Source organism: Pseudorasbora parva, chromosome 20 (genome assembly GCF_024679245.1).
Source record: "Pseudorasbora parva isolate DD20220531a chromosome 20, ASM2467924v1, whole genome shotgun sequence".
NCBI classification, from domain to species: Eukaryota; Metazoa; Chordata; class Actinopteri; order Cypriniformes; family Gobionidae; genus Pseudorasbora; species Pseudorasbora parva.
In genome coordinates, this window is record NC_090191.1 from 14821483 (window position 1) to 14847763 (window position 26281).

General features: G+C 42.6%; 21 non-coding genes across 21 annotated transcripts; all 21 read left to right on the plus strand.

Annotated features, from left to right (window-relative positions):
• The first annotated feature begins 610 nt into the window (after positions 1-610).
• On the plus strand, positions 611-682 carry trnaa-ugc (transfer RNA alanine (anticodon UGC)). Its single transcript has one exon. It is a non-coding gene; the product is annotated as a tRNA-Ala (tRNA).
• Positions 683-2194: 1512 nt separating this feature from the next.
• trnaa-ugc (transfer RNA alanine (anticodon UGC)) lies at positions 2195-2266 on the plus strand. The gene has a single exon. It is a non-coding gene; the product is annotated as a tRNA-Ala (tRNA).
• Positions 2267-3454: 1188 nt separating this feature from the next.
• trnaa-ugc (transfer RNA alanine (anticodon UGC)) lies at positions 3455-3526 on the plus strand. Its single transcript has one exon. It is a non-coding gene; the product is annotated as a tRNA-Ala (tRNA).
• Positions 3527-4180: 654 nt separating this feature from the next.
• On the plus strand, positions 4181-4252 carry trnaa-ugc (transfer RNA alanine (anticodon UGC)). The gene has a single exon. It is a non-coding gene; the product is annotated as a tRNA-Ala (tRNA).
• A 1511-nt stretch (positions 4253-5763) lies between these two features.
• trnaa-ugc (transfer RNA alanine (anticodon UGC)) lies at positions 5764-5835 on the plus strand. The gene has a single exon. It is a non-coding gene; the product is annotated as a tRNA-Ala (tRNA).
• Positions 5836-6492: 657 nt separating this feature from the next.
• trnaa-ugc (transfer RNA alanine (anticodon UGC)) lies at positions 6493-6564 on the plus strand. Its single transcript has one exon. It is a non-coding gene; the product is annotated as a tRNA-Ala (tRNA).
• A 1497-nt stretch (positions 6565-8061) lies between these two features.
• trnaa-ugc (transfer RNA alanine (anticodon UGC)) lies at positions 8062-8133 on the plus strand. The gene has a single exon. It is a non-coding gene; the product is annotated as a tRNA-Ala (tRNA).
• Positions 8134-8790: 657 nt separating this feature from the next.
• trnaa-ugc (transfer RNA alanine (anticodon UGC)) lies at positions 8791-8862 on the plus strand. Its single transcript has one exon. It is a non-coding gene; the product is annotated as a tRNA-Ala (tRNA).
• A 1512-nt stretch (positions 8863-10374) lies between these two features.
• On the plus strand, positions 10375-10446 carry trnaa-ugc (transfer RNA alanine (anticodon UGC)). Its single transcript has one exon. It is a non-coding gene; the product is annotated as a tRNA-Ala (tRNA).
• Positions 10447-11634: 1188 nt separating this feature from the next.
• On the plus strand, positions 11635-11706 carry trnaa-ugc (transfer RNA alanine (anticodon UGC)). The gene has a single exon. It is a non-coding gene; the product is annotated as a tRNA-Ala (tRNA).
• Positions 11707-14850: 3144 nt separating this feature from the next.
• Positions 14851-14922, plus strand: trnaa-ugc (transfer RNA alanine (anticodon UGC)). The gene has a single exon. It is a non-coding gene; the product is annotated as a tRNA-Ala (tRNA).
• A 1692-nt stretch (positions 14923-16614) lies between these two features.
• On the plus strand, positions 16615-16686 carry trnaa-ugc (transfer RNA alanine (anticodon UGC)). Its single transcript has one exon. It is a non-coding gene; the product is annotated as a tRNA-Ala (tRNA).
• A 655-nt stretch (positions 16687-17341) lies between these two features.
• trnaa-ugc (transfer RNA alanine (anticodon UGC)) lies at positions 17342-17413 on the plus strand. The gene has a single exon. It is a non-coding gene; the product is annotated as a tRNA-Ala (tRNA).
• Positions 17414-19189: 1776 nt separating this feature from the next.
• trnaa-ugc (transfer RNA alanine (anticodon UGC)) lies at positions 19190-19261 on the plus strand. The gene has a single exon. It is a non-coding gene; the product is annotated as a tRNA-Ala (tRNA).
• Positions 19262-19707: 446 nt separating this feature from the next.
• Positions 19708-19779, plus strand: trnaa-ugc (transfer RNA alanine (anticodon UGC)). Its single transcript has one exon. It is a non-coding gene; the product is annotated as a tRNA-Ala (tRNA).
• Positions 19780-20432: 653 nt separating this feature from the next.
• trnaa-ugc (transfer RNA alanine (anticodon UGC)) lies at positions 20433-20504 on the plus strand. Its single transcript has one exon. It is a non-coding gene; the product is annotated as a tRNA-Ala (tRNA).
• Positions 20505-22193: 1689 nt separating this feature from the next.
• Positions 22194-22265, plus strand: trnaa-ugc (transfer RNA alanine (anticodon UGC)). The gene has a single exon. It is a non-coding gene; the product is annotated as a tRNA-Ala (tRNA).
• A 447-nt stretch (positions 22266-22712) lies between these two features.
• Positions 22713-22784, plus strand: trnaa-ugc (transfer RNA alanine (anticodon UGC)). The gene has a single exon. It is a non-coding gene; the product is annotated as a tRNA-Ala (tRNA).
• A 652-nt stretch (positions 22785-23436) lies between these two features.
• On the plus strand, positions 23437-23508 carry trnaa-ugc (transfer RNA alanine (anticodon UGC)). The gene has a single exon. It is a non-coding gene; the product is annotated as a tRNA-Ala (tRNA).
• Positions 23509-25199: 1691 nt separating this feature from the next.
• On the plus strand, positions 25200-25271 carry trnaa-ugc (transfer RNA alanine (anticodon UGC)). The gene has a single exon. It is a non-coding gene; the product is annotated as a tRNA-Ala (tRNA).
• Positions 25272-25719: 448 nt separating this feature from the next.
• trnaa-ugc (transfer RNA alanine (anticodon UGC)) lies at positions 25720-25791 on the plus strand. Its single transcript has one exon. It is a non-coding gene; the product is annotated as a tRNA-Ala (tRNA).
• The last annotated feature ends 490 nt before the right edge of the window (positions 25792-26281 follow it).

The following is a 26281-nucleotide window of genomic DNA, read 5'->3' on the forward strand; positions in this document are numbered from 1 at the left end:
TCTGCCTAATTATTTAGTTGGGAAATTAGCATCTAGCTTGAGTACAAGGCACATGTAACTCAGCCCAACATTCACAAGGGCCAGTGGTTCAGTGGTAGAGCATATGCTTTGCATGCATGTGGTCATGGGTTCAATCTCCAGCAACTCCAAGGATAGTTATACTTCACCTCAAAGCTTTATCTGTTGTGCATCTCTCTCTGCCTAATTTATAGTTGGAAAAATGGCAGCTAGCTTGAGTATAAGGTACATGTATCTCAGCCCAACCTTCACTAGGGCCAGTGGCTCAGTGGTAGAACACATGCTTTGCATGTATGAGCTCCTGGGTTCAATCCCCAGCGTCTCCAAAGAAAGTTCCCGTGTCACCACGTAGAATTGTAAAGTTGTTTTGTTGGATTTTTTTTGCAACAAATGTCCTGGGTTCAATCCCCAGCATTTTAAAGCAATTTGAAACTTTCCTTTAGCCTCATACATGCAAAGCATATACTCTACCATTGAGCTACTGCCCCCTGTGAAGGTTGTGGTGAGTTTCATGTCCCTTTTACTCAAGCTAGCATTTCTTAGCAATGTGGAACTTTCCACTCGCCTGCAGGAAACTTGCTTCGGTCCATCAGGGGATGTAGCTCAGTGGTAGAGCGCATGCTTTGCATGTATGAGGTCCTGGGTTCAATCCCCAGCATCTCCAAGGAAAGTTTTCCTTTAACTCAAACCTTTATCTGTTGCACATCTCTCTCTGCCTAATTATTTAGTTGGAAAATTAGCATCTAGCTTGAGTACAAAGCACATGTAACTCAGCCCAAAATTCACAAGGGCCAGTGGTTCAGTGGTACACCACATGCTTTGCATGTATGAGCTCCTGTGTTCAATCTCAGCGTCTCTAAGGAAAGTTGTAGAATTGAAAAGTTTTATTTTTTATTTTTTTTTGCAACAAAGGTCCTGGTTTCAATCCCCAGCAATTTAAAGGAATGTGGAACTTTCCATTAGCCTCACACATGCAAAGTATATGCTCTACCATTGAGCTACTGCCTCTTGTGAAGGTTGTGGTGAGTTACATGTCCCTTTTACTCAAGCTAGCATTTCAACGCAATGTGGAACTTTCCACTAGGCTGCAGGAAACTTGCTTCAGTCCATCAGGGGATGTAGCTCAGTGGTAGACTGCATGCTTTGCATTTATGAGGTCCTTGGTTCAATCCCCAGCATCTCCAAGAAAGTCATCCTTTAACTCAAAGCTTTTTCTGTTGCACATCTCTCTCTGCCAAATTTATATTTGGAAAAATAACAACTAGCTTGAGTACAAGGCACATGTAACTCAGCACAGCTTTCTCAAGTGACAGTAGCTCAGTGGTAGAGCATATGCTTTGCATTCATGTGGTCATGGGTTCAATCCCCAGCTTCTCCAAGGAAAGTTCCCGTCTTACCACGTAGAATTGTAAAGTTATTTTGTTGGATTTTTTTGCAACAAATGTCCTGGGTTCAATCCCCAGCATTTTAAAGCAATTTGGAACTTTCCTTTAGCCTCATACATGCAAAGCACCTGCTCTACCATTGAGCTACTGCCCCTTGTGAAGGTTGTGGTGAGTTTCATGTCCCTTTTACTCAAGCTAGCATTTCAAAGCAATGTGGAACTTTCCACTAGCCAGCAGGAAACTTGCTTCAGTCCATCAGGGGATGTAGCTCAGTGGTAGAGCGCATGCTTTGCATGTATAAGGTCCTGGGTTCAATCCCCAGCATCTCCAAGGAAAGTTATCCTTTAACTCAAACCTTTATCTGTTGCACATCTCTCTCTGCCTAATTATTTAGTTGGGAAATTAGCATCTAGCTTGAGTACAAGGCACATGTAACTCAGCACAGCTTTCTCAAGTGACAGTAGCTCAGTGGTAGAGCATATGCCTTGCATTCATGTGGTCATGGGTTCAATCCCCAGCGTCTCCAATGAAAGTTCCTGTGTTACCACGTAGAATTGTAAAGTTATTTTGTTGGATTTTTTTGCAACAAATGTCCTGGGTTCAATCCCCAGCATTTTAAAGCAATTTGGAACTTTCCTTTAGCCTCATACATGCAAAGCACCTGCTCTACCATTGAGCTACTGCCCCTTGTGAAGGTTGTGGTGAGTTTCATGTCCCTTTTACTCAAGCTAGCATTTCAAAGCAATGTGGAACTTTCCACTAGCCTGCAGGAAACTTGCTTCATTCCGTCAGGGGATGTAGCTCAGTGGTAGAGCGCATGCTTTGCATGTATGAGGTCCTGGGTTCAATCCCCAGCATCTCCAAGGAAAGTTATCATTTAACTCAAACCTTTATCTGTTGCACATCTCTCTCTGCCTAATTATTTAGTTGGGAAATTAGCATCTAGCTTGAGTACAAGGCACATGTAACTCAGCCCAACATTCACAAGGGCCAGAGGTTCAGTGGTAGAGCATATGCTTTGCATGCATGTGGTCATGGGTTCAATCTCCAGCAACTCCAAGGATAGTTATACTTCACCTCAAAGCTTTATCTGTTGTGCATCTCTCTCTGCCTAATTTATATTTGGAAAAATGGCAGCTAGCTTGAGTATAAGGTACATGTATCTCAGCCCAACCTTCACTAGGGCCAGTGGCTCAGTGGTAGAACACATGCTTTGCATGTATGAGCTCCTGGGTTCAATCCCCAGCGTCTCCAAAGAAAGTTCCCGTGTCACCACGTAGAATTGTAAAGTTGTTTTGTTGGATTTTTTTTGCAACAAATGTCCTGGGTTCAATCCCCAGCATTTTAAAGCAATTTGGAACTTTCCTTTAGCCTCATACATGCAAAGTTTATACTCTACCATTGAGCTACTGCCCCCTGTGAAGGTTGTGGTGAGTTTCATGTCCCTTTTACTCAAGCTAGCATTTCTTAGCAATGTGGAACTTTCCACTCGCCTGCAGGAAACTTGCTTCAGTCCATCAGGGGATGTAGCTCAGTGGTAGACTGCATGCTTTGCATGTATGAGGTCCTGGGTTCAATCCCCAGCATCTCCAAGAAAGTCATCCTTTAACTCAAAGCTTTTTCTGTTGCACATCTCTCTCTGCCAAATTTATATTTGGAAAAATAACAACTAGCTTGAGTACAAGGCACATGTAACTCAGCACAGCTTTCTCAAGTGACAGTAGCTCAGTGGTAGAACACATGCTTTGCATTCATGTGGTCATGGGTTCAATCCCCAGCTTCTCCAAGGAAAGTTCCCGTCTTACCACGTAGAATTGTAAAGTTATTTTGTTGGATTTTTTTGCAACAAATGTCCTGGGTTCAATCCCCAGCATTTTAAAGCAATTTGGAACTTTCCTTTAGCCTCATACATGCAAAGCACCTGCTCTACCATTGAGCTACTGCCCCTTGTGAAGGTTGTGGTGAGTTTCATGTCCCTTTTACTCAAGCTAGCATTTCAAAGCAATGTGGAACTTTCCACTCGCCTGCAGGAAACTTGCGTTAGTCCATCAGGGGATGTAGCTCAGTGGTAGAGCGCATGCTTTGCATGTATGAGGTCCTGGGTTCAATCCCCAGCATCTCCAAGGAAAGTTATCATTTAACTCAAACCTTTATCTGTTGCACATCTCTCTCTGCCTAATTATTTAGTTGGGAAATTAGCATCTAGCTTGAGTACAAGGCACATGTAACTCAGCCCAACATTCACAAGGGCCAGTGGTTCAGTGGTAGAGCATATGCTTTGCATGCATGTGGTCATGGGTTCAATCTCCAGCAACTCCAAAGGAAATTGTCCTTCAACACTAAGCTTTATCTGTTGCGCATCTCTCACTGCCTAATTTATATTTGGAAAAATAGCAACTAGCTTGAGTATAAGGTACATGTAACTCAGCCCAACCTTCACAAGTCCAGTGGCTCAGTGGTAGAGCGCATGCTTTGTATGTATGAACTCCTGGGTTCAATCCCCAGTGTCTCCAAAGAAATTTTTTGAATTGTAAGGATTTTTTTGTATTTTTTTTGCAAAAAACTTTTGCAAAAAAGGTCCTGGGTTCAATCCCCAGCATTTTAAAGCAATTTGGAACTTTCCATTAGCCTAATACATGCAAAGCATATGCTCTACCATTGAGCTACTGCCCCTTGTGAAGGTTGTGGTGAGTTTCATGTCCCTTTTACTCAAGCTAGCATTTCAAAGCAATGTGGAACTTTCCACTAGCCTGCGGGAAACTTGCTTCAGTCCATCAGGGGATGTAGCTCAGTGGTAGAGCGCATGCTTTGCATGTATGAGGTCCTGGGTTCAATCCCCAGCATCTCCAAGGAAAGTTTTCCTTTAACTCAAACCTTTATCTGTTGCACATCTCTCTCTGCCTAATTATTTAGTTGGAAAATTAGCATCTAGCTTGAGTACAAAGCACATGTATCTCAGCCCAAAATTCACAAGGGCCAGTGGTTCAGTGGTACACCACATGCTTTGCATGTATGAGCTCCTGTGTTCAATCTCAGCGTCTCTAAGGAAAGTTGTAGAATTGAAAAGTTTTATTTTTTATTTTTTTTTGCAACAAAGGTCCTGGTTTCAATCCCCAGCAATTTAAAGGAATGTGGAACTTTCCATTAGCCTCACACATGCAAAGTATATGCTCTACCATTGAGCTACTGCCTCTTGTGAAGGTTGTGGTGAGTTACATGTCCCTTTTACTCAAGCTAGCATTTCAACGCAATGTGGAACTTTCCACTAGGCTGCAGGAAACTTGCTTCAGTCCATCAGGGGATGTAGCTCAGTGGTAGACTGCATGCTTTGCATTTATGAGGTCCTGGGTTCAATCCCCAGCATCTCCAAGAAAGTCATCCTTTAACTCAAAGCTTTTTCTGTTGCACATCTCTCTCTGCCAAATTTATATTTGGAAAAATAACAACTAGCTTGAGTACAAGGCACATGTAACTCAGCACAGCTTTCTCAAGTGACAGTAGCTCAGTGGTAGAGCATATGCTTTGCATTCATGTGGTCATGGGTTCAATCCCCAGCTTCTCCAAGGAAAGTTCCCGTCTTACCACGTAGAATTGTAAAGTTATTTTGTTGGATTTTTTTGCAACAAATGTCCTGGGTTCAATCCCCAGCATTTTAAAGCAATTTGGAACTTTCCTTTAGCCTCATACATGCAAAGCACCTGCTCTACCATTGAGCTACTGCCCCTTGTGAAGGTTGTGGTGAGTTTCATGTCTCTTTTACTCAAGCTAGCATTTCAAAGCAATGTGGAACTTTCCACTAGCCTGCAGGAAACTTGCTTCAGTCCATCAGGGGATGTAGCTCAGTGGTAGAGCGCATGCTTTGCATGTATAAGGTCCTGGGTTCAATCCCCAGCATCTCCAAGGAAAGTTATCCTTTAACTCAAACCTTTATCTGTTGCACATCTCTCTCTGCCTAATTATTTAGTTGGGAAATTAGCATCTAGCTTGAGTACAAGGCACATGTAACTCAGCACAGCTTTCTCAAGTGACAGTAGCTCAGTGGTAGAGCATATGCCTTGCATTCATGTGGTCATGGGTTCAATCCCCAGGTCTCCAATGAAAGTTCCTGTGTTACCACGTAGAATTGTAAAGTTATATTGTTGGATTTTTTTGCAACAAATGTCCTGGGTTCAATCCCCAGCATTTTAAAGCAATTTGGAACTTTCCTTTAGCCTCATACATGCAAAGCACCTGCTCTACCATTGAGCTACTGCCCCTTGTGAAGGTTGTGGTGAGTTTCATGTCCCTTTTACTCAAGCTAGCATTTCAAAGCAATGTGGAACTTTCCACTAGCCTGCAGGTAACTTGCTTCATTCCGACAGGGGATGTAGCTCAGTGGTAGAGCGCATGCTTTGCATGTATGAGGTCCTGGGTTCAATCCCCAGCATCTCTAATGAAAGTTATCATTTAACTCAAACCTTTATCTGTTGCACATCTCTCTCTTCCTAATTATTTAGTTGGGAAATTAGCATCTAGCTTGAGTACAAGGCACATGTAACTCAGCCCAACATTCACAAGGGCCAGTGGTTCAGTGGTAGAGCATATGCTTTGCATGCATGTGGTCATGGGTTCAATCTCCAGCAACTCCAAGGATAGTTATACTTCACCTCAAAGCTTTATCTGTTGTGCATCTCTCTCTGCCTAATTTATATTTGGAAAAATGGCAGCTAGCTTAAGTATAAGGTACATGTATCTCAGCCCAACCTTCACTAGGGCCAGTGGCTCAGTGGTAGAACACATGCTTTGCATGTATGAGCTCCTGGGTTCAATCCCCAGCGTCTCCAAAGAAAGTTCCCGTGTCACCACGTAGAGTTCTAATGTTGTTTTGTTGGATTTTTTTTGCAACAAATGTCCTGGGTTCAATCCCCAGCATTTTAAAGCAATTTGGAACTTTCCTTTAGCCTCATACATGCAAAGCATATACTCTACCATTGAGCTACTGCCCCCTGTGAAGGTTGTGGTGAGTTTCATGTCCCTTTTACTCAAGCTAGCACTTCAAAGCAATGTGGAACTTTCCACTAGCCTGCAGGAAACTTGCTTCACTCCATCAGGGGATGTAGCTCAGTGGTAGAGCGCATGCTTTGCATGTATGAGGTCCTGGGTTCAATCCCCAGCATCTCCAAGGAAAGTTTTCCTTTAACTCAAACCTTTATCTGTTGCACATCTCTCTCTGCCTAATTATTTAGTTGGAAAATTAGCATCTAGCTTGAGTACAAAGCACATGTAACTCAGCCCAAAATTCACAAGGGCCAGTGGTTCAGTGGTACAGCACATGCTTTGCATGTATGAGCTCCTGTGTTCAATCTCAGCGTCTCTAAGGAAAGTTGTAGAATTGAAAAGTTTTATTTTTTATTTTTTTTGCAACAAAGGTCCTGGTTTCAATCCCCAGCAATTTAAAGGAATGTGGAACTTTCCATTAGCCTCACACATGCAAAGTATATGCTCTACCATTGAGCTACTGCCTCTTGTGAAGGTTGTGGTGAGTTACATGTCCCTTTTACTCAAGCTAGCATTTCTTAGCAATGTGGAACTTTCCACTCGCCTGCAGGAAACTTGCTTCAGTCCATCAGGGGATGTAGCTCAGTGGTAGACTGCATGCTTTGCATGTATGAGGTCCTGGGTTCAATCCCCAGCATCTCCAAGAAAGTCATCCTTTAACTCAAAGCTTTTTCTGTTGCACATCTCTCTCTGCCAAATTTATATTTGGAAAAATAACAACTAGCTTGAGTACAAGGCACATGTAACTCAGCACAGCTTTCTCAAGTGACAGTAGCTCAGTGGTAGAGCACATGCTTTGCATTCATGTGGTCATGGGTTCAATCCCCAGCTTCTCCAAGGAAAGTTCCCGTCTTACCACGTAGAATTGTAAAGTTATTTTGTTGGATTTTTTTGCAAGAAATGTCCTGGGTTCAATCCCCAGCATTTTAAAGCAATTTGGAACTTTCCTTTAGCCTCATACATGCAAAGCACCTGCTCTACCATTGAGCTACTGCCCCTTGTGAAGGTTGTGGTGAGTTTCATGTCCCTTTTACTCAAGCTAGCATTTCAAAGCAATGTGGAACTTTCCACTAGCCTGCAGGAAACTTGCTTCAGTCCATCAGGGGATGTAGCTCAGTGGTAGAGCGCACGCTTTGCATGTATGAGGTCCTGGGTTCAATCCCCAGCATCTCCAAGGAAAGTTATCCTTTAACTCAAACCTTTATCTGTTGCACATCTCTCTCTGCCTAATTATTTAGTTGGGAAATTAGCATCTAGCTTGAGTACAAGGCACTTGTAACTCAGCCCAACATTCACAAGGGCCAGTGGTTCAGTGGTAGAGAACATGCTTTGCATGTATGAGCTCCTGGGATCAATCTCAGCGTCTCCAAGGAAAGTTGTAGAATTGAAAAGTTTTTTTTTAATTTTTTTTTGCAACAAAGGTCCTGGTTTCAATCCCCAGCAATTTATAGGAATGTGGAACATTCCATTAGCCTCACACATGCAAAGTATATGCTCTACCATTGAGCTACTGCCCCTTGTGAAGGTTGTGGTGAGTTTCATGTCCCTTTTACTCAAGCTAGCATTTCAAAGCAATGTGGAACTTTCCACTAGCCTGCAGGAAACTTGCTTCTTTCCGTCAGGGGATGTAGCTCAGTGGTAGAGCGCATGCTTTGCATGTATGAGGTCCTGGGTTCAATCCCCAGCATCTCCAAGGAAAGTTATCATTTAACTCAAACCTTTATCTGTTGCACATCTCTCTCTGCCTAATTATTTAGTTGGGAAATTAGCATCTAGCTTGAGTACAAGGCACATGTAACTCAGCCCAACATTCACAAGGGCCAGTGGTTCAGTGGTAGAGCATATGCTTTGCATGCATGTGGTCATGGGTTCAATCTCCAGCAACTCCAAGGATAGTTATACTTCACCTCAAAGCTTTATCTGTTGTGCATCTCTCTCTGCCTAATTTATAGTTGGAAAAATGGCAGCTAGCTTGAGTATAAGGTACATGTATCTCAGCCCAACCTTCACTAGGGCCAGTGGCTCAGTGGTAGAACACATGCTTTGCATGTATGAGCTCCTGGGTTCAATCCCCAGCGTCTCCAAAGAAAGTTCCTGTGTCACCACGTAGAATTGTAAAGTTGTTTTGTTGGATTTTTTTTGCAACAAATGTCCTGGGTTCAATCCCCAGCATTTTAAAGCAATTTGGAACTTTCCTTTAGCCTCATACATGCAAAGCATATACTCTACCATTGAGCTACTGCCCCCTGTGAAGGTTGTGGTGAGTTTCATGTCCCTTTTACTCAAGCTAGCATTTCTTAGCAATGTGGAACTTTCCACTCGCCTGCAGGAAACTTGCTTCGGTCCATCAGGGGATGTAGCTCAGTGGTAGAGCGCATGCTTTGCATGTATGAGGTCCTGGGTTCAATCCCCAGCATCTCCAAGGAAAGTTTTCCTTTAACTCAAACCTTTATCTGTTGCACATCTCTCTCTGCCTAATTATTTAGTTGGAAAATTAGCATCTAGCTTGAGTACAAAGCACATGTAACTCAGCCCAAAATTCACAAGGGCCAGTGGTTCAGTGGTACACCACATGCTTTGCATGTATGAGCTCCTGTGTTCAATCTCAGCGTCTCTAAGGAAAGTTGTAGAATTGAAAAGTTTTATTTTTTATTTTTTTTTGCAACAAAGGTCCTGGTTTCAATCCCCAGCAATTTAAAGGAATGTGGAACTTTCCATTAGCCTCACACATGCAAAGTATATGCTCTACCATTGAGCTACTGCCTCTTGTGAAGGTTGTGGTGAGTTACATGTCCCTTTTACTCAAGCTAGCATTTCAACGCAATGTGGAACTTTCCACTAGGCTGCAGGAAACTTGCTTCAGTCCATCAGGGGATGTAGCTCAGTGGTAGACTGCATGCTTTGCATTTATGAGGTCCTGGGTTCAATCCCCAGCATCTCCAAGAAAGTCATCCTTTAACTCAAAGCTTTTTCTGTTGCACATCTCTCTCTGCCAAATTTATATTTGGAAAAATAACAACTAGCTTGAGTACAAGGCACATGTAACTCAGCACAGCTTTCTCAAGTGACAGTAGCTCAGTGGTAGAGCATATGCTTTGCATTCATGTGGTCATGGGTTCAATCCCCAGCTTCTCCAAGGAAAGTTCCCGTCTTACCCCGTAGAATTGTAAAGTTATTTTGTTGGATTTTTTTGCAACAAATGTCCTGGGTTCAATCCCCAGCATTTTAAAGCAATTTGGAACTTTCCTTTAGCCTCATACATGCAAAGCACCTGCTCTACCATTGAGCTACTGCCCCTTGTGAAGGTTGTGGTGAGTTTCATGTCCCTTTTACTCAAGCTAGCATTTCAAAGCAATGTGGAACTTTCCACTAGCCTGCAGGAAACTTGCTTCAGTCCATCAGGGGATGTAGCTCAGTGGTAGAGCGCATGCTTTGCATGTATAAGGTCCTGGGTTCAATCCCCAGCATCTCCAAGGAAAGTTATCCTTTAACTCAAACCTTTATCTGTTGCACATCTCTCTCTGCCTAATTATTTAGTTGGGAAATTAGCATCTAGCTTGAGTACAAGGCACATGTAACTCAGCACAGCTTTCTCAAGTGACAGTAGCTCAGTGGTAGAGCATATGCCTTGCATTCATGTGGTCATGGGTTCAATCCCCAGCGTCTCCAATGAAAGTTCCTGTGTTACCACGTAGAATTGTAAAGTTATTTTGTTGGATTTTTTTGCAACAAATGTCCTGGGTTCAATCCCCAGCATTTTAAAGCAATTTGGAACTTTCCTTTAGCCTCATACATGCAAAGCACCTGCTCTACCATTGAGCTACTGCCCCTTGTGAAGGTTGTGGTGAGTTTCATGTCCCTTTTACTCAAGCTAGCATTTCAAAGCAATGTGGAACTTTCCACTAGCCTGCAGGAAACTTGCTTCATTCCGTCAGGGGATGTAGCTCAGTGGTAGAGCGCATGCTTTGCATGTATGAGGTCCTGGGTTCAATCCCCAGCATCTCCAAGGAAAGTTATCATTTAACTCAAACCTTTATCTGTTGCACATCTCTCTCTGCCTAATTATTTAGTTGGGAAATTAGCATCTAGCTTGAGTACAAGGCACATGTAACTCAGCCCAACATTCACAAGGGCCAGTGGTTCAGTGGTAGAGCATATGCTTTGCATGCATGTGGTCATGGGTTCAATCTCCAGCAACTCCAAGGATAGTTATACTTCACCTCAAAGCTTTATCTGTTGTGCATCTCTCTCTGCCTAATTTATATTTGGAAAAATGGCAGCTAGCTTGAGTATAAGGTACATGTATCTCAGCCCAACCTTCACTAGGGCCAGTGGCTCAGTGGTAGAACACATGCTTTGCATGTATGAGCTCCTGGGTTCAATCCCCAGCGTCTCCAAAGAAAGTTCCCGTGTCACCACGTAGAATTGTAAAGTTGTTTTGTTGGATTTTTTTTGCAACAAATGTCCTGGGTTCAATCCCCAGCATTTTAAAGCAATTTGGAACTTTCCTTTAGCCTCATACATGCAAAGTTTATACTCTACCATTGAGCTACTGCCCCCTGTGAAGGTTGTGGTGAGTTTCATGTCCCTTTTACTCAAGCTAGCATTTCTTAGCAATGTGGAACTTTCCACTCGCCTGCAGGAAACTTGCTTCAGTCCATCAGGGGATGTAGCTCAGTGGTAGACTGCATGCTTTGCATGTATGAGGTCCTGGGTTCAATCCCCAGCATCTCCAAGAAAGTCATCCTTTAACTCAAAGCTTTTTCTGTTGCACATCTCTCTCTGCCAAATTTATATTTGGAAAAATAACAACTAGCTTGAGTACAAGGCACATGTAACTCAGCACAGCTTTCTCAAGTGACAGTAGCTCAGTGGTAGAACACATGCTTTGCATTCATGTGGTCATGGGTTCAATCCCCAGCTTCTCCAAGGAAAGTTCCCGTCTTACCACGTAGAATTGTAAAGTTATTTTGTTGGATTTTTTTGCAACAAATGTCCTGGGTTCAATCCCCAGCATTTTAAAGCAATTTGGAACTTTCCTTTAGCCTCATACATGCAAAGCACCTGCTCTACCATTGAGCTACTGCCCCTTGTGAAGGTTGTGGTGAGTTTCATGTCCCTTTTACTCAAGCTAGCATTTCAAAGCAATGTGGAACTTTCCACTCGCCTGCAGGAAACTTGCGTTAGTCCATCAGGGGATGTAGCTCAGTGGTAGAGCGCATGCTTTGCATGTATGAGGTCCTGGGTTCAATCCCCAGCATCTCCAAGGAAAGTTATCATTTAACTCAAACCTTTATCTGTTGCACATCTCTCTCTGCCTAATTATTTAGTTGGGAAATTAGCATCTAGCTTGAGTACAAGGCACATGTAACTCAGCCCAACATTCACAAGGGCCAGTGGTTCAGTGGTAGAGCATATGCTTTGCATGCATGTGGTCATGGGTTCAATCTCCAGCAACTCCAAAGGAAATTGTCCTTCAACACTAAGCTTTATCTGTTGCGCATCTCTCACTGCCTAATTTATATTTGGAAAAATAGCAACTAGCTTGAGTATAAGGTACATGTAACTCAGCCCAACCTTCACAAGTCCAGTGGCTCAGTGGTAGAGCGCATGCTTTGTATGTATGAACTCCTGGGTTCAATCCCCAGTGTCTCCAAAGAAATTTTTTGAATTGTAAGGATTTTTTTGTATTTTTTTTGCAAAAAACTTTTGCAAAAAAGGTCCTGGGTTCAATCCCCAGCATTTTAAAGCAATTTGGAACTTTCCATTAGCCTAATACATGCAAAGCATATGCTCTACCATTGAGCTACTGCCCCTTGTGAAGGTTGTGGTGAGTTTCATGTCCCTTTTACTCAAGCTAGCATTTCAAAGCAATGTGGAACTTTCCACTAGCCTGCGGGAAACTTGCTTCAGTCCATCAGGGGATGTAGCTCAGTGGTAGAGCGCATGCTTTGCATGTATAAGGTCCTGGGTTCAATCCCCAGCATCTCCAAGGAAAGTTTTCCTTTAACTCAAACCTTTATCTGTTGCACATCTCTCTCTGCCTAATTATTTAGTTGGAAAATTAGCATCTAGCTTGAGTACAAAGCACATGTAACTCAGCCCAACATTCACAAGGGCCAGTGGTTCAGTGGTACAGCACATGCTTTGCATGTATGAGCTCCTGGGTTCAATCTCAGCGTTTTCAAGGAAAGTTGTAGAATTGAAAAGTTTTATTTTTTATTTTTTTTTTGCAACAAAGGTCCTGGTTTCAATCCCCAGCAATTTAAAGGAATGTGGAACTTTCCATTAGCCTCACACATGCAAAGTATATGCTCTACCATTGAGCTACTGCCTCTTGTGAAGGTTGTGGTGAGTTACATGTCCCTTTTACTCAAGCTAGCATTTCAACGCAATGTGGAACTTTCCACTAGGCTGCAGGAAACTTGCTTCAGTCCATCAGGGGATGTAGCTCAGTGGTAGACCGCATGCTTTGCATGTATGAGGTCCTGGGTTCAATCCCCAGCATCTCCAAGGAAAGTTATCCGTTATCCTTAAACCTTTATCTGTTGCACATCTCTCTCTGCCTAATTTTTTAGTTGGGAAATTTGCATCTAGCTTGAGTACAAGGCACTTGTAACTCAGCCCAACATTCACAAGGGCCAGTGGTTCAGTGGTAGAGCATATGCTTTGCATGCATGTGGTCATGGGTTCAATCCCCAGCTACTCCAAAGGAAATTGTCCTTCAACACTAATCTTTATCTGTTGCGCATCTCTCACTGCCTAATTTATATTTGGAAAAATAGCAACTAGCTTGAGTATAAGGTACATGTAACTCAGCCCAACCTTCACAAGTCCAGTGGCTCAGTGGTAGAGCGCATGCTTTGTATGTATGAGCTCCTGGGTTCAATCCCCAGTGTCTCCAAAGAAATTTGTTGAATTGTAAGGATTTTTTTGTATTTTTTTTTGCAAAAAACTTTTGCAAAAAAGGTCCTGGGTTCAATCCCCAGCATTTAAAGCAATTTGGAACTTTCCATTAGCCTAATACATGCAAAGCATATGCTCTACCATTGAGCTACTGCCCCTTGTGAAGGTTGTGGTGAGTTTCATGTCCCTTTTACTCAAGCTAGCATGTCAAAGCAATGTGGAACTTTCCACTAGCCTGCAGGAAACTTGCTTCAGTCCATCAGGGGATGTAGCTCAGTGGTAGAGCGCATGCTTTGCATGTATGAGGTCCTGGGTTCAATCACCATTTCCAAGGAAAGTTTTCCTTTAACTCAAACCTTTATCTGTTGCACATCTCTCTCTGCCTAATTATTTAGTTGGAAAATTAGCATCTAGCTTGAGTACAAGGCACATGTAACTCAGCCCAACATTCACAAGGGCCAGTGGTTCAGTGGTAGAGCACATGCTTTGCATGTATGAGCTCCTGGGTTCAATCTCAGCATCTCCAAGGAAAGTTGAAGAATTGAAAAGTTTTATTTTTTATTTTTTTTGCAACAAAGGTCCTGGTTTCAATCCCCAGCAATTTAAAGGAATGTGGAACTTTCCATTAGCCTCACACATGCAAAGTATATGCTCTACCATTGAGCAACTGCCCCCTGTGAAGGTTGTGGTGAGTTTCATGTCCCTTTTACTCAAGCTAGCATTTCAAAGCAATGTGGAACTTTCCACTAGCCTGCAGGAAACTTGCTTCATTCCGTCAGGGGATGTAGCTCAGTGGTAGAGCGCATGCTTTGCATATATGAGGTCCTGGGTTCAATCCCCAGCATCTCCAAGGAAAGTTATCATTTAACTCAAACCTTTATCTGTTGCACATCTCTCTCTGCCTAATTATTTAGTTGGGAAATTAGCATCTAGCTTGAGTACAAGGCACATGTAACTCAGCCCAACATTCACAAGGGCCAGTGGTTCAGTGGTAGAGCATATGCTTTGCATGCATGTGGTCATGGGTTCAATCTCCAGCAACTCCAAAGGAAATTGTCCTTCAACACTAAGCTTTATCTGTTGCGCATCTCTCACTGCCTAATTTATATTTGGAAAAATAGCAACTAGCTTGAGTATAAGGTACATGTAACTCAGCCCAACCTTCACAAGTCCAGTGGCTCAGTGGTAGAGCGCATGCTTTGTATGTATGAACTCCTGGGTTCAATCCCCAGTGTCTCCAAAGAAATTTTTTGAATTGTAAGGATTTTTTTGTATTTTTTTTGCAAAAAACTTTTGCAAAAAAGGTCCTGGGTTCAATCCCCAGCATTTTAAAGCAATTTGGAACTTTCCATTAGCCTAATACATGCAAAGCATATGCTCTACCATTGAGCTACTGCCCCTTGTGAAGGTTGTGGTGAGTTTCATGTCCCTTTTACTCAAGCTAGCATTTCAAAGCAATGTGGAACTTTCCACTAGCCTGCGGGAAACTTGCTTCAGTCCATCAGGGGATGTAGCTCAGTGGTAGAGCGCATGCTTTGCATGTATGAGGTCCTGGGTTCAATCCCCAGCATCTCCAAGGAAAGTTTTCCTTTAACTCAAACCTTTATCTGTTGCACATCTCTCTCTGCCTAATTATTTAGTTGGAAAATTAGCATCTAGCTTGAGTACAAAGCACATGTAACTCAGCCCAACATTCACAAGGGCCAGTGGTTCAGTGGTACAGCACATGCTTTGCATGTATGAGCTCCTGGGTTCAATCTCAGCGTTTTCAAGGAAAGTTGTAGAATTGAAAAGTTTTATTTTTTATTTTTTTTTTGCAACAAAGGTCCTGGTTTCAATCCCCAGCAATTTAAAGGAATGTGGAACTTTCCATTAGCCTCACACATGCAAAGTATATGCTCTACCATTGAGCTACTGCCTCTTGTGAAGGTTGTGGTGAGTTACATGTCCCTTTTACTCAAGCTAGCATTTCAACGCAATGTGGAACTTTCCACTAGGCTGCAGGAAACTTGCTTCAGTCCATCAGGGGATGTAGCTCAGTGGTAGACCGCATGCTTTGCATGTATGAGGTCCTGGGTTCAATCCCCAGCATCTCCAAGGAAAGTTATCCGTTATCCTTAAACCTTTATCTGTTGCACATCTCTCTCTGCCTAATTTTTTAGTTGGGAAATTTGCATCTAGCTTGAGTACAAGGCACTTGTAACTCAGCCCAACATTCACAAGGGCCAGTGGTTCAGTGGTAGAGCATATGCTTTGCATGCATGTGGTCATGGGTTCAATCCCCAGCTACTCCAAAGGAAATTGTCCTTCAACACTAATCTTTATCTGTTGCGCATCTCTCACTGCCTAATTTATATTTGGAAAAATAGCAACTAGCTTGAGTATAAGGTACATGTAACTCAGCCCAACCTTCACAAGTCCAGTGGCTCAGTGGTAGAGCGCATGCTTTGTATGTATGAGCTCCTGGGTTCAATCCCCAGTGTCTCCAAAGAAATTTGTTGAATTGTAAGGATTTTTTTGTATTTTTTTTTGCAAAAAACTTTTGCAAAAAAGGTCCTGGGTTCAATCCCCAGCATTTAAAGCAATTTGGAACTTTCCATTAGCCTAATACATGCAAAGCATATGCTCTACCATTGAGCTACTGCCCCTTGTGAAGGTTGTGGTGAGTTTCATGTCCCTTTTACTCAAGCTAGCATGTCAAAGCAATGTGGAACTTTCCACTAGCCTGCAGGAAACTTGCTTCAGTCCATCAGGGGATGTAGCTCAGTGGTAGAGCGCATGCTTTGCATGTATGAGGTCCTGGGTTCAATCACCATTTCCAAGGAAAGTTTTCCTTTAACTCAAACCTTTATCTGTTGCACATCTCTCTCTGCCTAATTATTTAGTTGGAAAATTAGCATCTAGCTTGAGTACAAGGCACATGTAACTCAGCCCAACATTCACAAGGGCCAGTGGTTCAGTGGTAGAGCACATGCTTTGCATGTATGAGCTCCTGGGTTCAATCTCAGCATCTCCAAGGAAAGTTGTAGAATTGAAAAGTTTTATTTTTTATTTTTTTTGCAACAAAGGTCCTGGTTTCAATCCCCAGCAATTTAAAGGAATGTGGAACTTTCCATTAGCCTCACACATGCAAAGTATATGCTCTACCATTGAGCAACTGCCTCTTGTGAAGGTTGTGGTGAGTTACATGTTCCTTTTACTCAAGCTAGCATTTCAACGCAATGTGGAACTTTCCACTAGGCTGCAGGAAACTTGCTTCAGTCCATCAGGGGATGTAGCTCAGTGGTAGAGCGCATGCTTTGCATGTATGAGGTCCTGGGTTCAATCCCCAGCATCTCCAAGAAAGTCATCCTTTAACTCAAAGCTTTATCTGTTGCACATCTCTCTCTGCCAAATTTATATTTGGAAAAATAACAACTAGCTTGAGTACAAGGCACATGTAACTCAACACAGCTTTCTCAAGTGCCAGTAGCAAAGTGGTAGAGCATATGCTTTGCATGCATGTGGTCATGGGTTCAATCTCCAGCAACTCCAAGGATAGTTATACTTCACCTCAAAGCTTTATCTGTTGTGCATCTCTCTCTGCCTAATTTATATTTGGAAAAATGGCAGCTAGCTTAAGTATAAGGTACATGTATCTCAGCCCAACCTTCACTAGGGCCAGTGGCTCACTGGTAGAACACATGCTTTGCATGTATGAGCTCCTGGGTTCAATCCCCACCGTCTCCAAAGAAAGTTCCCATGTCACCACGTAGAATTGTAAAGTTGTTTTATTGGATTTTTTTTGCAACAAATGTCCTGGGTTCAATCCCCAGCATTTTAAAGCAATTTGGAACTTTCCTTTAGCCTCATACATGCAACGCATATACTCGACCATTGAGCTACTGCCCCCTGTGAAGGTTGTGGTGAGTTTCATGTCCCTTTTACTCAAGCTAGCACTTCAAAGCAATGTGGAACTTTCCACTAGCCTGCAGGAAACTTGCTTCACTCCATCAGGGGATGTAGCTCAGTGGTAGAGCGCATGCTTTGCATGTATGAGGTCCTGGGTTCAATCCCCAGCATCTCCAAGGAAAGTTTTCCTTTAACTCAAACCTTTATCTGTTGCACATCTCTCTCTGCCTAATTATTTAGTTGGAAAATTAGCATCTAGCTTGAGTACAAAGCACATGTAACTCAGCCCAAAATTCACAAGGGCCAGTGGTTCAGTGGTACAGCACATGCTTTGCATGTATGAGCTCCTGGGTTCAATCTCAGCGTCTCTAAGGAAAGTTGTAGAATTGAAAAGTTTTATTTTTTTATTTTTTTTTGCAACAAAGGTCCTGGTTTCAATCCCCAGCAATTTAAAGGAATGTGGAACTTTCCATTAGCCTCACACATGCAAAGTATATGCTCTACCATTGAGCTACTGCCTCTTGTGAAGGTTGTGGTGAGTTACATGTCCCTTTTACTCAAGCTAGCATATCAACGCAATGTGGAACTTTCCACTAGGCTGCAGGAAACTTGCTTCAGTCCATCAGGGGATGTAGCTCAGTGGTAGACTGCATGCTTTGCATGTATGAGGTCCTGGGTTCAATCCCCAGCATCTCCAAGAAAGTCATCCTTTAACTCAAAGCTTTTTCTGTTGCACATCTCTCTCTGCCAAATTTATATTTGGAAAAATAACAACTAGCTTGAGTACAAGGCACATGTAACTCAGCACAGCTTTCTCAAGTGACAGTAGCTCAGTGGTAGAGCATATGCTTTGCATTCATGTGGTCATGGGTTCAATCCCCAGCTTCTCCAAGGAAAGTTCCCATGTTACCACGTAGAATTGTAAAGTTATTTTTTTGGATTTTTTTGCAACAAATGTCCTGGGTTCAATCCCCAGCATTTTAAAGCAATTTGGAACTTTCCATTAGCCTAATACATGCAAAGCATATGCTCTACCATTGAGCTACTGCCCCTTGTGAAGGTTGTGGTGAGTTTCATGTCCCTTTTACTCAAGCTAGCATTTCAACGCAATGTGGAACTTTCCACTAGGCTGCAGGAAACTTGCTTCAGTCCATCAGGGGTTGTAGCTCAGTGGTAGAGCGCATGCTTTGCATGTATGAGGTCCTGGGTTCAATCGCCAGCATCTCCAAGGAAAGTTATCCTTTAACTCAAACCTTTATCTGTTGCACATCTCTCTCTGCATAATTTTTTAGTTGGGAAATTAGCATCTAGCTTGAGTACAAGGCACTTGTAACTCAGCCCAACATTCACAAGGGCCAGTGGTTCAGTGGTAGAGCATATGCTTTGCATGCATGTGGTCATGGGTTCAATCTCCAGCAACTCCAAGGATAGTTATACTTCACCTCAAAGCTTTATCTGTTGTGCATCTCTCTCTGCCTAATTTATATTTGGAAAAATGGCAGCTAGCTTGAGTATAAGGTACATGTATCTCAGCCTAATTGTGAGCTTGGCTGTATCTCAGCCTAGGCTGTATCTCAGCCTAATTGTGAGCCTGAAGGCCCTCAGCCTTCACTAGGGCCAGTGGCTCAGTGGTAGAACACATGCTTTGCATGTATGAGCTCCTGGGTTCAATCCCCAGCGTCTCCAAAGAAAGTTCCCGTGTCACCACGTAGAATTGTAAAGTTGTTTTGTTGGATTTTTTTTGCAACAAATGTTCTGGGTTCAATCCCCAGCATTTTAAAGCAATTTGGAACTTTCCTTTAGCCTCATACATGCAAAGCATATACTCTACCATTGAGCTACTGCCCCCTGTGAAGGTTGTGGTGAGTTTCATGTCCCTTTTACTCAAGCTAGCATTTCTTAGCAATGTAGAACTTTCCACTCGCCTGCAGGAAACTTGCTTCAGTCCATCAGGGGATGTAGCTCAGTGGTAGAGCGCATGCTTTGCATGTATGAGGTCCTGGGTTCAATCCCCAGCATCTCCAAGAAAGTCATCCTTTAACTCAAAGCTTTTTCTGTTGCACATCTCTCTCTGCCTAATTTTTTAGTTGGGAAATTTGCATCTAGCTTGAGTACAAGGCACTTGTAACTCAGCCCAACATTCACAAGGGCCAGTGGTTCAGTGGTAGAGAACATGCTTTGCATGTATGAGCTCCTGGGTTCAATCTCAGCGTCTCCAAGGAAAGTTGTAGAATTGAAAAGTTTTATTTTTTATTTTTTTTGCAACAAAGGTCCTGGTTTCAATCCCCACCAATTTAAAGGAATGTGGAACTTTCCATTAGCCTCACACATGCAAAGTATATGCTCTACCATTGAGCTACTGCCTCTTGTGAAGGTTGTGGTGAGTTACATGTCCCTTTTACTCAAGCTAGCATTTCAAAGCAATGTGGAACTTTCCACTCGCCTGCAGGAAACTTGCGTTAGTCCATCAGGGGATGTAGCTCAGTGGTAGAGCGCATGCTTTGCATGTATGAGGTCCTGGGTTCAATCCCCAGCATCTCCAAGAAAGTCATCCTTTAACTCAAAGCTTTATCTGTTGCACATCTCTCTCTGCCAAATTTAAATTTGGAAAAATAGCAACTAGCTTGAGTACAAGGCAAATGTAACTCAGCACAGCTTTCTCAAGTGCCAGTAGCTCAGTGGTAGAGCATATGCTTTGCATGCATGTGGTCATGGGTTCAATCCCCAGCTACTCCAAAGGAAATTGTCCTTCAACACTAAGCATTATCTGTTGCGCATCTCTCACTGCCTAATTTATATTTGGAAAAATAGCAACTAGCTTGAGTATAAGGTACATGTAACTCAGCCCAACCTTCACAAGTCCAGTGGCTCAGTGGTAGAGCGCATGCTTTGTATGTATGAACTCCTGGGTTCAATCCCCAGTGTCTCCAAAGAAATTTTTTTAAATTGTAAGGATTTTTTTGTATTTTTTTTGCAAAAAACTTTTGCAAAAAAGGTCCTGGGTTCAATCCCCAGCATTTTAAAGCAATTTGGAACTTTCCATTAGCCTAATACATGCAAAGCATATGCTCTACCATTGAGCTACTGCCCCTTGTGAAGGTTGTGGTGAGTTTCATGTCCCTTTTACTCAAGCTAGCATTTCAAAGCAATGTGGAACTTTCCACTAGCCTGCAGGGAACTTGCTTCAGTCCATCAGGGGATGTAGCTCAGTGGTAGAGCGCATGCTTTGCATGTATGAGGTCCTGGGTTCAATCCCCAGCATCTCCAAGGAAAGTTTTCCTTTAACTCAAACCTTTATCTGTTGCACATCTCTCTCTGCCTAATTATTTAGTAGGAAAATTAGCATCTAGCTTGAGTACAAAGCACATGTAACTCAGCCCAACATTCACAAGGGCCAGTGGTTCAGTGGTACAGCACATGCTTTGCATGTATGAGCTCCTGGGTTCAATCTCAGCGTCTCCAAGGAAAGTTGTAGAATTGAAAAGTTTTATTTTTTATTTTTTTTTGCAACAAAGGTCCTGGTTTCAATCCCCAGCAATTTAAAGGAATGTGGAACTTTCCATTAGCCTCACACATGCAAAGTATATGCTCTACCATTGAGCTACTGCCTCTTGTGAAGGTTGTGGTGAGTTACATGTCCCTTTTACTCAAGCTAGCATTTCAACGCAATGTGGAACTTTCCACTAGGCTGCAGGAAACTTGCTTCAGTCCATCAGGGGATGTAGCTCAGTGGTAGACCGCATGCTTTGCATGTATGAGGTCCTGGGTTCAATCCCCAGCATCTCCAAGGAAAGTTATCCTTTAACTTAAACCTTTATCTGTTGCACATCTCTCTCTGCCTAGTTTTTTATTTGGGAAATTTGCATCTAGCTTGAGTACAAGGCACTTGTAACTCAGCCCAACCTTCACTAGGGCCAGTGGTTCAGTGGTAGAGAACATGCTTTGCATGTATGAGCTCCTGGGTACAATCTCAGCGTCTCCAAGGAAAGTTGTAGAATTGAAAAGTTTTATTTTTTATTTTTTTTGCAACAAAGGTCCTGGTTTCAATCCCCAGCAATTTAAAGGATTGTGGAACTTTCCATTAGCCTCACACACGCAAAGTATTGCTCTACCATTGAGCTACTGCCTCTTGTGAAGGTTGTGGTGAGTTACATGTCCCTTTTACTCAAGCTAGCATTTCAAAGCAATGTGGAACTTTCCACTCGCCTGCAGGAAACTTGCGTTAGTCCATCAGGGGATGTAGCTCAGTGGTAGAGCGCATGCTTTGCATGTATGAGTTCCTGGGTTCAATCCCCAGCATCTCCAAGAAAGTCATCCTTTAATTCAAAGCTTTATCTGTTGCACATCTCTCTCTGCCAAATTTATATTTGGAAAAATAGCAACTAGCTTGAGTACAAGGCAAATGTAACTCAGCACAGCTTTCTCAAGTGCCAGTAGCTCAGTGGTAGAGCATATGCTTTGCATGCATGTGGTCATGGGTTCAATCCCCAGCTACTCCAAAGGAAATTGTCCTTCAACACTAAGCTTTATCTGTTGCGCATCTCTCACTGCCTAATTTATATTTGGAAAAATAGCAACTAGCTTGAGTATAAGGTACATGTAACTCAGCCCAACCTTCACAAGTCCAGTGGCTCAGTGGTAGAGCGCATGCTTTGTATGTATGAGCTCCTGGGTTCAATCCCCAGTGTCTCCAAAGAAATTTGTTGAATTGTAAGGATTTTTTTGTATTTTTTTTGCAAAAAACTTTTGCAAAAAAGGTCCTGGGTTCAATCCCCAGCATTTAAAGCAATTTGGAACTTTCCATTAGCCTAATACATGCAAAGCATATGCTCTACCATTGAGCTACTTCCCCTTGTGAAGGTTGTGGTGAGTTTCATGTCCCTTTTACTCAAGCTAGCATTTCAAAGCAATGTGGAACTTTCCACTAGCCTGCAGGAAACTTGCTTCAGTCCATCAGGGGATGTAGCTCAGTGGTAGAGCGCATGCTTTGCATGTATGAGGTCCTGGGTTCAATCCCCAGCATCTCCAAGGAAAGTTTTCCTTTAACTCAAACCTTTATCTGTTGCACATCTCTCTCTGCCTAATTATTTAGTTGGAAAATTAGCATCTAGCTTGAGTACAAGGCACATGTAACTCAGCCCAACATTCACAAGGGCCAGTGGTTCAGTGGTAGAGCACATGCTTTGCATGTATGAGCTCCTGGGTTCAATCTCAGCGTCTCCAAGGAAAGTTGAAGAATTGAAAAGTTTTATTTTTTATTTTTTTTGCAACAAAGGTCCTGGTTTCAATCCCCAGCAATTTAAAGGAATGTGGAACTTTCCATTAGCCTCACACATGCAAAGTATATGCTCTACCATTGAGCAACTGCCTCTTGTGAAGGTTGTGGTGAGTTACATGTTCCTTTTACTCAAGCTAGCATTTCAACGCAATGTGGAACTTTCCACTCGCCTGCAGGAAACTTGCGTTAGTCCATCAGGGGATGTAGCTCAGTGGTAGAGCGCATGCTTTGCATGTATGAGGTGCTGGGTTCAATCCCCAGCATCTCCAAGAAAGTCATCCTTTAACTCAAAGCTTTATCTGTTGCACATCTCTCTCTGCCAAATTTAAATTTGGAAAAATAGCAACTAGCTTGAGTACAAGGCAAATGTAACTCAGCACAGCTTTCTCAAGTGCCAGTAGCTCAGTGGTAGAGCATATGCTTTGCATGCATGTGGTCATGGGTTCAATCCCCAGCTACTCCAAAGGAAATTGTCCTTCAACACTAAGCTTTATCTGTTGCGCATCTCTCACTGCCTAATTTATATTTGGAAAAATAGCAACTAGCTTGAGTATAAGGTACATGTAACTCAGCCCAACCTTCACAAGTCCAGTGGCTCAGTGGTAGAGCGCATGCTTTGTATGTATGAACTCCTGGGTTCAATCCCCAGTGTCTCCAAAGAAATTTTTTGAATTGTAAGGATTTTTTTGTATTTTTTTTGCAAAAAACTTTTGCAAAAAAGGTCCTGGGTTCAATCCCCAGCATTTTAAAGCAATTTGGAACTTTCCATTAGCCTAATACATGCAAAGCATATGCTCTACCATTGAGCTACTGCCCCTTGTGAAGGTTGTGGTGAGTTTCATGTCCCTTTTACTCAAGCTAGCATTTCAAAGCAATGTGGAACTTTCCACTAGCCTGCGGGAAACTTGCTTCAGTCCATCAGGGGATGTAGCTCAGTGGTAGAGCGCATGCTTTGCATGTATGAGGTCCTGGGTTCAATCCCCAGCATCTCCAAGGAAAGTTTTCCTTTAACTCAAACCTTTATCTGTTGCACATCTCTCTCTGCCTAATTATTTAGTTGGAAAATTAGCATCTAGCTTGAGTACAAAGCACATGTAACTCAACCCAACATTCACAAGGGCCAGTGGTTCAGTGGTACAGCACATGCTTTGCATGTATGAGCTCCTGGGTTCAATCTCAGCGTCTCCAAGGAAAGTTGTAGAATTGAAAAGTTTTATTTTTTATTTTTTTTTTGCAACAAAGGTCCTGGTTTCAATCCCCAGCAATTTAAAGGAATGTGGAACTTTCCATTAGCCTCACACATGCAAAGTATATGCTCTACCATTGAGCTACTGCCTCTTGTGAAGGTTGTGGTGAGTTACATGTCCCTTTTACTCAAGCTAGCATTTCAACGCAATGTGGAACTTTCCACTAGGCTGCAGGAAACTTACTTCAGTCCATCAGGGGATGTAGCTCAGTGGTAGACCGCATGCTTTGCTTGTATGAGGTCCTGGGTTCAATCCCCAGCATCTCCAAGGAAAGTTATCCTTTAACTTAAACCTTTATCTGTTGCACATCTCTCTCTGCCTAATTTTTTAGTTGGGAAATTTGCATCTAGCTTGAGTACAAGGAACTTGTAACTCAGCCCAACATTCACAAGGGCCAGTGGTTCAGTGGTAGAGAACATGCTTTGCATGTATGAGCTCCTGGGTACAATCTCAGCGTCTCCAAGGAAAGTTGTAGAATTGAAAAGTTTTATTTTTTATTTTTTTTGCAACAAAGGTCCTGGTTTCAATCCCCAGCAATTTAAAGGAATGTGGAACTTTCCATTAGCCTCACACACGCAAAGTATATGCTCTACCATTGAGCTACTGCCTCTTGTGAAGGTTGTGGTGAGTTACATGTCCCTTTTACTCAAGCTAGCATTTCAAAGCAATGTGGAACTTTCCACTCGCCTGCAGGAAACTTGCGTTAGTCCATCAGGGGATGTAGCTCAGTGGTAGAGCGCATGCTTTGCATGTATGAGTTCCTGGGTTCAATCCCCAGCATCTCCAAGAAAGTCATCCTTTAACTCAAAGCTTTATCTGTTGCACATCTCTCTCTGCCAAATTTATATTTGGAAAAATAGCAACTAGCTTGAGTACAAGGCAAATGTAACTCAGCACAGCTTTCTCAAGTGCCAGTAGCTCAGTGGTAGAGCATATGCTTTGCATGCATGTGGTCATGGGTTCAATCCCCAGCTACTCCAAAGGAAATTGTCCTTCAACACTAAGCTTTATCTGTTGCGCATCTCTCACTGCCTAATTTATATTTGGAAAAATAGCAACTAGCTTGAGTATAAGGTACATGTAACTCAGCCCAACCTTCACAAGTCCAGTGGCTCAGTGGTAGAGCGCATGCTTTGTATGTATGAGCTCCTGGGTTCAATCCCCAGTGTCTCCAAAGAAATTTGTTGAATTGTAAGGATTTTTTTGTATTTTTTTTGCAAAAAACTTTTGCAAAAAAGGTCCTGGGTTCAATCCCCAGCATTTAAAGCAATTTGGAACTTTCCATTAGCCTAATACATGCAAAGCATATGCTCTACCATTGAGCTACTTCCCCTTGTGAAGGTTGTGGTGAGTTTCATGTCCCTTTTACTCAAGCTAGCATTTCAAAGCAATGTGGAACTTTCCACTAGCCTGCAGGAAACTTGCTTCAGTCCATCAGGGGATGTAGCTCAGTGGTAGAGCGCATGCTTTGCATGTATGAGGTCCTGGGTTCAATCCCCAGCATCTCCAAGGAAAGTTTTCCTTTAACTCAAACCTTTATCTGTTGCACATCTCTCTCTGCCTAATTATTTAGTTGGAAAATTAGCATCTAGCTTGAGTACAAGGCACATGTAACTCAGCCCAACATTCACAAGGGCCAGTGGTTCAGTGGTAGAGCACATGCTTTGCATGTATGAGCTCCTGGGTTCAATCTCAGCGTCTCCAGGGAAAGTTGAAGAATTGAAAAGTTTTATTTTTTATTTTTTTTTGCAACAAAGGTCCTGGTTTCAATCCCCAGCAATTTAAAGGAATGTGGAACTTTCCATTAGCCTCACACATGCAAAGTATATGCTCTACCATTGAGCAACTGCCTCTTGTGAAGGTTGTGGTGAGTTACATGTTCCTTTTACTCAAGCTAGCATTTCAACGCAATGTGGAACTTTCCACTCGCCTGCAGGAAACTTGCGTTAGTCCATCAGGGGATGTAGCTCAGTGGTAGAGCGCATGCTTTGCATGTATGAGGTGCTGGGTTCAATCCCCAGCATCTCCAAGAAAGTCATCCTTTAACTCAAAGCTTTATCTGTTGCACATCTCTCTCTGCCAAATTTAAATTTGGAAAAATAGCAACTAGCTTGAGTACAAGGCAAATGTAACTCAGCACAGCTTTCTCAAGTGCCAGTAGCTCAGTGGTAGAGCATATGCTTTGCATGCATGTGGTCATGGGTTCAATCCCCAGCTACTCCAAAGGAAATTGTCCTTCAACACTAAGCTTTATCTGTTGCGCATCTCTCACTGCCTAATTTATATTTGGAAAAATAGCAACTAGCTTGAGTATAAGGTACATGTAACTCAGCCCTACCTTCACAAGTCCAGTGGCTCAGTGGTAGATCGCATGCTTTGTATGTATGAACTCCTGGGTTCAATCCCCAGTGTCTCCAAAGAACTTTTTGAATTGTAAGGATTTTTTTGTATTTTTTTTGCAAAAAACTTTTGCAAAAAAGGTCCTGGGTTCAATCCCCAGCATTTTAAAGCAATTTGGA